This window comes from Hirundo rustica, chromosome 9 (genome assembly GCF_015227805.2).
Source record: "Hirundo rustica isolate bHirRus1 chromosome 9, bHirRus1.pri.v3, whole genome shotgun sequence".
Classification (NCBI taxonomy): Eukaryota; Metazoa; Chordata; class Aves; order Passeriformes; family Hirundinidae; genus Hirundo; species Hirundo rustica.
In genome coordinates, this window is record NC_053458.1 from 28,742,652 (window position 1) to 28,752,931 (window position 10,280).

General features: G+C 51.6%; 1 long non-coding RNA gene across 2 annotated transcripts; it reads right to left on the minus strand.

Annotated features, from left to right (window-relative positions):
* Positions 1-235: 235 nt before the first annotated feature.
* Positions 236-7,058, minus strand: LOC120756514 (uncharacterized). Of its 2 annotated transcripts, none has more exons than XR_005702166.2 (4): positions 6,919-7,058; positions 5,763-5,906; positions 2,617-2,793; positions 236-830 (listed from the first exon to the last, which is right to left on the minus strand). It is a non-coding gene; the product is annotated as an uncharacterized LOC120756514 (long non-coding RNA). The 2 variants fall into 2 exon arrangements; XR_005702164.2 differs by having other exon boundaries at positions 236-2,231.
* Between the last annotated feature and the right edge of the window lie 3,222 nt (positions 7,059-10,280).

The following is a 10,280-nucleotide window of genomic DNA, read 5'->3' on the forward strand; positions in this document are numbered from 1 at the left end:
GTTAGCAAAGAGAAATGCACACCGGCCAGATCCTCATCAGCCCAGCCCCGCCTCGCACCAGAAAAATATCTGCTGCAAGCAGGAGCGAAGATCCTGCCCAAGGAGAGCCCCACGCTCAGCGCTCCGCTCCAACCAGCTCCTCCGAGTGCAGAGCCAGGGTACATCCCAAATGGCTGCAATTAGGACAACCCCCTCAGGGACAAGCCCCCGAACAGCACAGAGCCTGCCCACAGGCCTGGTGTAGCTGCAGGAGCAGTGTCATCTCCCCTGACACCTGTGGGAAAGCTGCTGCTCCGGGAGGGTGTCCGTGCGGAGCGGGAGGCGGCAGTGCCATGGAAAAGAGCATGAAGGCTGATTGCTGTAATTGAGCCCACCAGGGGAATTTCGGTCTGTGGGAACGCACAGAGCAGCCCAGCCTGCAGGAACAGGGTGGAGAATATCCGAGCTGTGCCTTTGGAGGGCTAATGATGATGGGTTTTTGCTAGGACTCGAGCTGGCATGGATGAGAGCTCCTGCAGAGCGCGGAGTCAGCCAAATTAAGCGCCGGCCGTCCCTTGGAGAAATCCAGTCTAGAAGAGTTAGTCACAGGATGCTGCCAGCTCTGGGTGCAGGCTGTGTGGGGAAGGAAGGCAAGGAACTCTGTGTCCTTGCTGCATTCCTGATGAGGGTCCAGCTAATCCTGCTATTTAGGTGTCAAGGAACCAAGCAGTGATGGCAAAATGGTTCATTTGTGGGCGAGGTGATGCTCAGGTGATGCTCAGGCTCCTGCCACGGAGCCACAGGCAGGGCTCACGTGGAATTTGCAGTGGGAGGAGGCAAAATACATCGCCCTGCGTGTACAAGCACAAATATGGATGTCCAAAGGTAGAGAACCTGCACCACAGTCAATGCCCACTTCACCATTTGGCCCCGTTTTTGGGGTTCTGCCAGGCTTATAAATTTCCTTCCCTGTGTATGTGCATAAAGCTTACTCCAACGTGTGGTCAGGTATGTGCTGACCATTTCCTAACCATCCTGTAAAGGGTTTTAAATCCTGAGCAAATGTGAGATGCGGGTCCCACCTCCGAAATCTGGGAAGACAAGCGTGGCTGCGCTGCTTTCCTGCGTAGCTTGGAAAATTATTGCTAAAAGGTTTAACGTGACTGGAAATAAGTTTATACTAAACTGATTCTTTGTAGCCAAATCCAGAGAGAAGAAAAACAAGGAGCGCATTGCTGGTACTTGTGGTTAATTGCTGCCTTTTCTTTTGGGTCTACTTGGTTTGAAATATTAAATGCAGAAGAAACCATCTATTTTTTCCTCCATAGCCTGTCAGTAGAGGGAGTGAAATATGGGGGATTTCCCCCCCCCTCGACCTCCACTTTTTTTTTTTAAATAAACAAGGAGTATAAACTGTTTCATAGAAACTAGATAAAATTACACAGTATTTTACTCCGTGGAGAAAAATATGGATCTGTGCGTGGCAGTATTTCTCCCATCCTTCTCCCCGGCTGTACGTTAACGTGACGACTCCGCATAACTCAGCTTTGCGGGGTTGTCGGGGACATCTCTGAGCCCAGACACCCTCTGTTCTTCCCTGCCACCTCCAGAGCCACAGACCACCCACCACAGCAGGTGACAAGCATTTTCATGAGAGTTCTGGCGTTCAGTGCCCCTCCCCTAACGCCCCAGGAGCTTCGGGGGGATTTGGACTGGCAGTCACGGATTTATTTCGCATCCTGCAGTGGCCCACAGTCAGGTTTTACCCTTCAGAGGAGCTCTGCTCCAGCCCGTGCTGTCACATCATCTCTTGGAGGAGGATAACAGACCAGGAACATGCACCAATTTTCTCTTCAGAACCAGCAAAAGTATAAACTGGTTCTTTTCCCTGAAGGACCAAGCCTCTGCCCCCAAGAGTTTTGCTCCCGCTTGCTGAGCCTCAGCTCTGCGCTGCAAAGTGCTCTCTGGCAGATCTCCTGCCCCTGGCAAGCTCCAAACCTTCCACAGAGGCAGGGAATTTTTGATTTCACAGCTACAGCATATCTCCCTTTGACCCTGAACTTACTCTAAGGACGTGCCAATATTTCAGAATCGAAATGTCTTTATGGCGTTTTATGCCCATTCTGATGGTGGCTCTGAAACTTTGGCTTTGCTGAGTAGAAGCACTTTCCAAACCTTTATGTGGGGTTAAAATCCAACATTTTCCATCACAGCCCAGCAAACAGCTGCACTGACAGAGATCACAGGAGCACCTGAGGTGGAAAATTCAGTGTATTCCACATGAGTCTGTTAAATTTTGACTGAACACAGACACCAAAATGTGCAAATGGCTTTGCTTTCCCCACCAAGGCACCGCTTCCTTTACGAAGAGAAATACAGAAGCACTTTCCCAAAGCAATAAGGTGGATTTTCATCACAAGATGCAAATTTTCATTCAGAGCTGAGCACATCCACCCCTTTGCACAGCCTCTGGCAGCCACGCTGATGCCATTTCTGGTGGCACCAGAGCATCCTATTGCTTCAGATGAAAATGCAAGGGGTTTGTGATTTTATTTTTTTTAAACCTTATTGGAAAAAAAAAAAAAAAAAAAAAAAAAAAAAAAAAAAAAAAAGGAGGATTTAATCTAAAAGTTTTACCGTCTGGAAGTCTTGGCTGCTCCTGCGGTGTTAATGCCCACTGTGCAGGGCTGACCCGTGGGATTCTGCAGCAGGATGCGGCGTGGAGCTGGAGCAACGCTGCCGCAGCATCGCCCGTAGAGGGAGCTTCCTCGGGGAGCCGGGCAGGGCTGACACCTTTTCATCAAAAGTGTTGAGCTTTAAAAAAAAAAAAAAAAAAAAATCCCAGACAATATAAAGTATTGATTTTAAAGTTCTTGCGGTTTGGAGGTTGGTGTTGTGGGGTCCTTTTTTTTTTTTTTTTTGCGTGTGTGTGTGTGTGCAGTCTTTTGGTTTGGTTTTTTCTTTTGTGGGTTTTTTTGTTTGTTTGTTTGGGGTTTTTTTGTTGTTGTTATTTTCTTTGTTTTGTTGGGGTTTTTTGCCTTTTTCTGCCACTCATAGCAAAACAGGCAGCTCTGGGTTAAACCTATTGAAAATTGATGTTTTGTGAGAGGAGGGGAAAAGGAATGGGAAAAGAAATGCCTTGCCTAGCACTGGGTGCTTGCAATTGGTTTTTAGTTGGATTGGATCAAGCGAATGGTCACTTCCCCATTTCATTTTGTTATAATGAAGGGGGGAAGAGCTCTAATATTTTTAGCGAAAATAAGATTCTGCACTCTGTGAGCCAGCGCTCACATGCTAAACAGCTTTTCAGACCTACTGGATGCCACTCTGAGTTTGAAATGTGAAGCCCCACGGCTGTTTTTCTACACATTTTTAGTTTAATTTCCTTGCAAACAGGCTCGCAGGCTCCAGTTACTTCTCTGCGATTTCCACCCCTACCCTTTGGGCACAGCCACAGGATTCCCACAGCTTCGGAGCCGGTGGAGGAATGTCCTTTTAATTCACTCTGTGGACGGCCCAGTTAGCATCCCGGCAAATGATTACCTCGGGGAACACTTGGATCTCAGGATTTGGCAGGCAGCTGCGAAGGCAGCCGGCGCTGGCCCCGTGTCCCTGCCGGCACCGGAGAGCCGGGAAGAGGGAAGGCATTTCCTCGCTCAGGTGGCCGGGCAGCACAATTAGGCAGGGAGAATTACAGATTATCCCTGGTTTATGGCTGCCTGGTAGAGGGGAAGGGGAGAAGCACAATAAAAACCGCGATCAGATCGTTTCTTCTGCCGTTCCAACTTCTGGACAAGGTGAGAGAGAAGCACAGCTCCACCCCCCAGCTGCACTTGTTCTGCTGGGCTTTGAAATTAAATATTCTCCCTGCAACAGGCTCAGTAGCTGTGTCCTGGTGGAAACTGCTCCTCCAGGCTCACACACAATGTGGGGTTTGGGGCTCCCTCCACAATAAGAATGAAAAGGCTGAGAAGGGGCTGAGACCCCTCTGTTTCCAGGTGCGGTCTCAAAACAGGTCCTTTCCTCCCTGCAAGGAGGGGCCCTTGTTTGCTTGGGGGACAGCCCACCACAAAGCTTCCTTCCACCTCAGTGACCGGCTGCAGCCGCTGCCTTTTTCTTCTTCTTCTTCTCCCCCTCCTCTGTTCTCTCCTTCCAAAATGCTCCTGGGCTGTCAAAGTTTCCCAAAGGGGACATTCACTCCCAGGTCTGGATTTACACTGCAGTGTCTTCATCAGTTCTGGTGGACCTGCACTTGACAAGGGCAGGATGGGAAAGGGGAGAATTCCATCCCTTAACCTTGCACCACACTGGTTTGAGAAAACATCAGAGCTCCCCCTGGCCCAGACTTCTGCAGCTCTAGTATGAGGCACAACCTGCTGAACATTTCTCAATGCTCTGCATGTTTTTCACCCACGGAGTGGGATACTTGAGCCATTTTCCTTGTCCTGTTTGCTAGCTGACCGTGTCCATTCTCCCTGCAGAATCCTCTCTGTCAGCCAGCTTCCCCCTCTATGTATTTTAGTCCATCATCTCATGTGGAAGCTGCACCTATTCACCTGCCAGACCAAACTTCCCACTAGCCTTATGTCTAAAGGTCCCAAACCAATGTGGCTCCAGTCTTTTTTTTTTTTTTTCCTTCCCAAGACGCTTTCTCCCATTTATTTGAGTTTTTTTGCCTGTTGGTCTGGTTCTCCAGCTGAGCTAGGCTTGTGTCAGCTGGAAACAACTGCAGTCCCATTCCATGCTCCTGGGTCACAAATGAAAACATGGAGCACTAGCAGATACCAGCATTGCCCGGCTGAACACTTGTTCAACAAATCCTTTCAGTGTGAGTCTGAGTTTGAATTTCTGGCTGCTTTTTCAGCCTCTAGAATTTCAAGAAGATGAGAAAGTTACGAGACCACCCTTCCAGTAACATCTGGCAAACCCAGCACGCTCAGCTCCCGCTGTTTGCCTCCTCTCCTGAGCCTTTCTACTCAGAATCACAGAATGGTTTGGGTCGGAAGGGACATGGAAGATCACCTCACTCCAAACCCCTGCCACAGGCAGGGACACCTTCCACTATCCCAGGTTGCTCAGGGCCCCATCCAGCCCAGCCTTGAACGCTTCCAGGGATGGGGCATCCACAGCTCCTCTGGACAAAGGCAAGGAGAGCCTACTGGGCTGACACAATTTTCCCTTGAAGTGACACGTGTTACCTGTTCTCATAGCCTTGTTTTCTCCTAGGTTTTTACAAGTTTGACTACAGGTTGCAGTACTTCTCTAGGAACTGCAGTTAGACTGAAATCTTCATAATCATCCCTTTCCTACTTCTCTCCCTTTTTAAAGATAAGTGTATTTTTTCCTTAGTACTTAATTAGGATCAGAGCCGACCTTCTTAGGGGAAAACAAATGTGATGCTGCTTGTTTGGCATCATCTGCTGAGTGCTCTCCCTGTCCCCAAATACCAAACCAACTCCTCTGTGGTCCTCCAGCAACTGCTGAGGTACTGCTAGAGCAGCCTCTCGTTACACTTGATGTCCCCTGCTAATTGCATCTCACCATGTGCCTTGGCTTCTCTGATCTTGTCTCTGCATGTGCACGCTGCACTTCTGTACTTGATCTTCATGGCCTGACCTACTTTTCATCTCCCCCAGGTTTCTTTCTCAGATCTGAGCTCTTTTCCTGTGCTCCCTTTCTCCTGCAACACCGTGATCTGAACCGCGCCTGCAGGAAGTTGTGACAGGCTCTCCTCTCATTAAGGGATTTTTCCCCCTCAAGATCAGCTTCCCTGGGGGCCTTACCTGGGCATGGTCAGCCAGTGCTGGAGTCCAGGAACCTCTGCATAGATCCAGGGCTCTCCTTCCTTCCTCCTGACCCTCTGCACCAGTTCAGTCATTTCCCAGCAATTCTAACAGGGCACCTTCCACATCCCTGGCCAGCTTCTCCTGCAGGAGTAACCATCAGAAACAGGCTCTCCCCTGTCCTCCCACCCTTGGTGACAGAGATGGGTCACCCACACACCTCCAAGACTCCTCTTTCCCAGGAATAGATATCCCACATTAACCCAATGATGCCACCAGCTGCTCACTAAAGCCTCCTTCACCCACTGTTCTTGAGACTCACCAGTGTTTCCCTTTTAACCACCAGCTGGAGACCTTCAGGAACCCTCATCCCACCCTTTCCTGTCCCTCCACGCAAACACTTGCACCCTTGACATGGAGAACACCCCTTCTCCCTGATGCCCCTTCCCTGCCCCACCCGCATCCCTTTAGTGCCGCCATCCCAGAAACAACTTCTCCCGCTAATTGAATCCCACGGCTTTGTTGCAATCCCAAGCCCCCAGCTCCCCCCCAAACCCTTTTCCCATTCATCTTCCATTCAGCTCCTGGGCACAGAAGCCTCCTCTGCTCTTTCTTGGCCCTCCTTTGATCTCGCTTTGAATAGGAGAGGTCAAGCTACACGACCACGGTTCCTTTTTTCCATCCCCGCAGCCCGTGGCTCCGTTGTGGACGCCCGGCACGCCGACGGTGCTTCCAGCGGCGGGTCAGGGCTCGTGCTCCCCAGCGGGGCTGCCTCTGTGGGGGAGCACCCAGCCCTGGCCACCCCCTGTCCCCAGTGGGGCCCCGGCACTCGGCGCTTTCTCTCCGCCGCAGCAGCGCGGTTCAAAGCCCATTGAAGGCCGGAGAAAGGCTCCCATTAGCTTCAGCAGGCTCCCAGTCGGGGTCGTGAACCCCAAAGGATGGGATTTTCTACACTGAAGCTGCAGGATGGAGTCAGTAAATTGTCCTCAGCAGCCAGCTGCCTGCTGGGTCCTCTAAAGCAGCTCCAGGCTGTGTGTCCAGGCTGGGAGTTCTCTGCTCTGTCTTTGCTCCACAAAAGAAATCCTTGCTAACCCCGCTGGCAGCCACCAGGGCAGTGTCTCAGCCAAGAGGCAGGAAAGAGGGAAAGGAGAATTACCTTGGTTTAAATCCTCTCAGCTGCTCACACCAAAAAGATTTTCCTTCCGAGACAGGATCCTGATAGCACTCGGAGCTGAATCCCCTGCCTGAAGTGTATGAGGTTTAATTACTGCAGCTTTGTTAAATCAGCTCAGCTAAGCCCCTGTGTAATTGCTTTCTTCTGGGCCCAGCAGTGGTTTATTTGAGGACAGCTCAGGCTGATTTTCAGACTACTTGAAGCTGCTCCTGGGCTGTTTATATCCCCTCGTTTCAGTAAGTTTAAACACTCACCTCTTGAGAAAGCACCTTGAAAGAGGTCAGGCCTCAGCCTTTGCTCTGGTTTGTCCCGGCACAAGACAAAATGCTTATTTTTTTTTCCCTTTAAATACATGAATCTCAGCAGCACCCAGCGCTGTCGGTGTGCCCTGGAGAGCACGTGGAACCATCCAGCCGGAGGAGGATGCGTCACGCATCCCAAGAAAGTGAAATGTCACCTGCTGACGTGACCGGGGCTCTTGGCCATGCACCGTGGAGCCCGCAAGGAGCCACATCCCCAATCCCGTTGTGCTTCCCACCGCCTTCGTCTGGTTGGAGAGAAACCCAGGACACGTGGCACCCGGGGGATGCTTCCCTCCATCCCTCCAGCCCTGCATCCCGCCGGTTGCCACGGTTACGGGCGAACCGGTGCGTTTGGCGGGGTGGGAGGGGGCGGCGGACAGGACCTGCCATGCCGGGGCTGTCAAGGAAATGGCTTTTTTTGGGGGTGGGGAGGGAGGAGCCCCGCAGAGCCGACCCGCTGCCGGCGCCTCGGAAATTTGCACGGAGCTGACAAGATGACAAGGTGCAAATACGCCAGGCTGCTCGGGAGTAATTTTTACGGCAGCTCTGCCTTGTGCACGTTTTTATTGCAAAGAGGGTAATCGGGCCTCTTCATTATTGAAAACATATTTACTACCCCTCGGCCGCTCTCTCCCATTTTTGCCAGCCCCTTCCTTCCCCCCTTAAGTACCCTGTCCTCCACGAGATATGATCTCATAAATTTACAGTGTACTTGCTGTCTGCAAAGTGGATGTTCAGTTTCATTTTTATTGGACTTTATGATACAGGCGGATTGCATTTTATTTGCTGCACCGCTACCAGAAGGCCCGGAACAGTCGGGAAGTGCTGGTTGCAACAGGGATTTGGCCTGGGAAAAGGGCTGTGGGATGGGCTCTGCGGAGCATGGACGAGCTGCCAGCGCGGGATATACTGCCTGCGAGCAGAAAGGCTGCGGGAGAAGGTAGAATCGTAGAATTGCAGAACGGTTTGGTTCGCAAGGAACCTTTAAAGGTCACCTAGCCCAGCCCCCCTGCCATGGGCAGGGACACCTTCAGCCAGATCTGGCAGTGCTTTGGCAGAGGGCTGCCTTCCTCTTGTGCTGCAGGAAATGCTGCTCCGTCCACCCCGTGATCCTGCCGAGAGGAACTGGAATCGATGCGGGAGTGCGTCTCTCCCCAGCAGCCAGCGTGATTGACAAGGGATGCACAGCAGGAGCACAGCAGCAGCTTCTCATCACTCACCACCCTTTCTGTGGCTGGCACCCTTTCCAAAAATACCTTTCCCAAGGCTTTCTCAGGCTAGACAGGCTTATCCAAACCCACCTGTCCAGCAGTGCCCTTAGTGTGACACTAATGGGCCTAAACAAAATTGCCTGAAGCCACAGGGAACAGCAGAGATGTGCATGACACCAAGGAGGTTGGAATCTATGGAAACACCTCCTGCAGCCAGTGCCACGCTCCAGACTTACCCCGCCGTCACTGCGAGCAGAGCATAACCTCATCCCCTCCTCTTCAAACCCCTTGGAGTTAATCCGCGTTTGCTGCCTGGCACTCTGGCAGAACCTCCCTGCCACCGAGGGAGCCCTGGCTGGATCCTGCCCCACAGGCAGGGGCGGAGGGAAGCTCCTGCTCCCACAGGGTGCTGCCAGGCCAGCCCTGCTCTCGGGGCTGCCGTGATCAATCCCTGGTTCATTATTAAAACTCTGTCTCACTGGTGCAGGGGCATTTGTTATCGCTCAGCGAGCCCTCTCTGCATCGGGTAGGTAGGCTGGCACCACCTCTTTCCACAGAGCCACCTCCTTCTCCAGGGAAAAGGGCTCTGCAGCCCCTTCAGCAGCAGCGTTAGGAGCCCAGTTCGCTTTGTATCCGCCCCATCTCAGAGCAGCACAGGGGGAATAATCAACTTGTGTCATTTCAATCCGAAAAACGGGAAGAATGTTTTCTTTTTTCTTTTCCAAGGTAACAGTGAGAGGCCAAGCCAAGCACCGCAAAGCAACATAAATGATTTAGCACCCAACGATTTTGCCAGGGAAACGCTAAAGACGGAGTCTAATCCTTTCATCTAACCCTGGTCCTTCTAAAAGCTTTAAGCTAGGAGTTGACTCAGCATGTCAGTGCCAAAAAGATCCATTGACCTCGAGTTCAGTGCTGAGAAATTGAGAAATGTTCTTTTTAATGTCTATTCAATAAATACAGCATCACCCTCTCCGTGGGCTAAGCAATCCACTTCAAATCCATTACGGCACGTTCTCACAGACTGACAAGTTGTCCTGAGACAATAGTGGCTGCCAGATGAGGTTAACCCTTGCTGAGGGGGTGTAAATCTTTGTAGCCACAAGCCTTTTGCTCTCAGAAGTCCTTGAGAAGAGGGGAGGGGGGTATCTGAATTGATGAGGAGCGGCTGCTGCGGGAGCTCCTCGCTGGACCAAGGTGATCTGCATCAGTAAAAAATATGCCCAGTCAACACAGCAGCCATCGGAACATCTCGATGGGAAGGAGTGCTGCTGCTCTTTGCTCCCTGGTGGACTGGTGATGTTCCCAGGCATTCATGGTCCCAGCTCTCTCTGGTCATCACAGCCCACTGCACTGGCAGCAGGACCGGAGCTGCTGATCCATCTTGGGAGGCCCCACCGTGGTGCCACCATCACTTGTGCCGCTCCACCAACAGCCAGAAGGGAGCCCTGGAGCTCACAGGGCCTGGGGAAGTTTGGAGCTGGCTTGGAGACCTTTGGCACAGGCACGCTGAGTGTGAGCTCCACGCTGGACACTCCCTGGGCTGGTCTGGGCAGCACTCACCTGGCTGGGTTAAATGGGGAACAGCCTCAAGTTATGCCAGGGTAGGTTTAGATTGGGTATTAGGACAGGCTACCCAGGGAAGTGATGGATTCACCATCCCTGGAGGTGATCAGAAAGTGCATATATGTGGTGTTTAGGGACATGGTTTAGTGGTGGGCCTGGCAGTATTAGGTTATTGGTTGGACTCGATGATTTTAGGGGTCTTTTCCAACGTAAACCTTCCTATGAAATAACACAGTCAAGGAGAACAACAGCACAACTCCCAAAG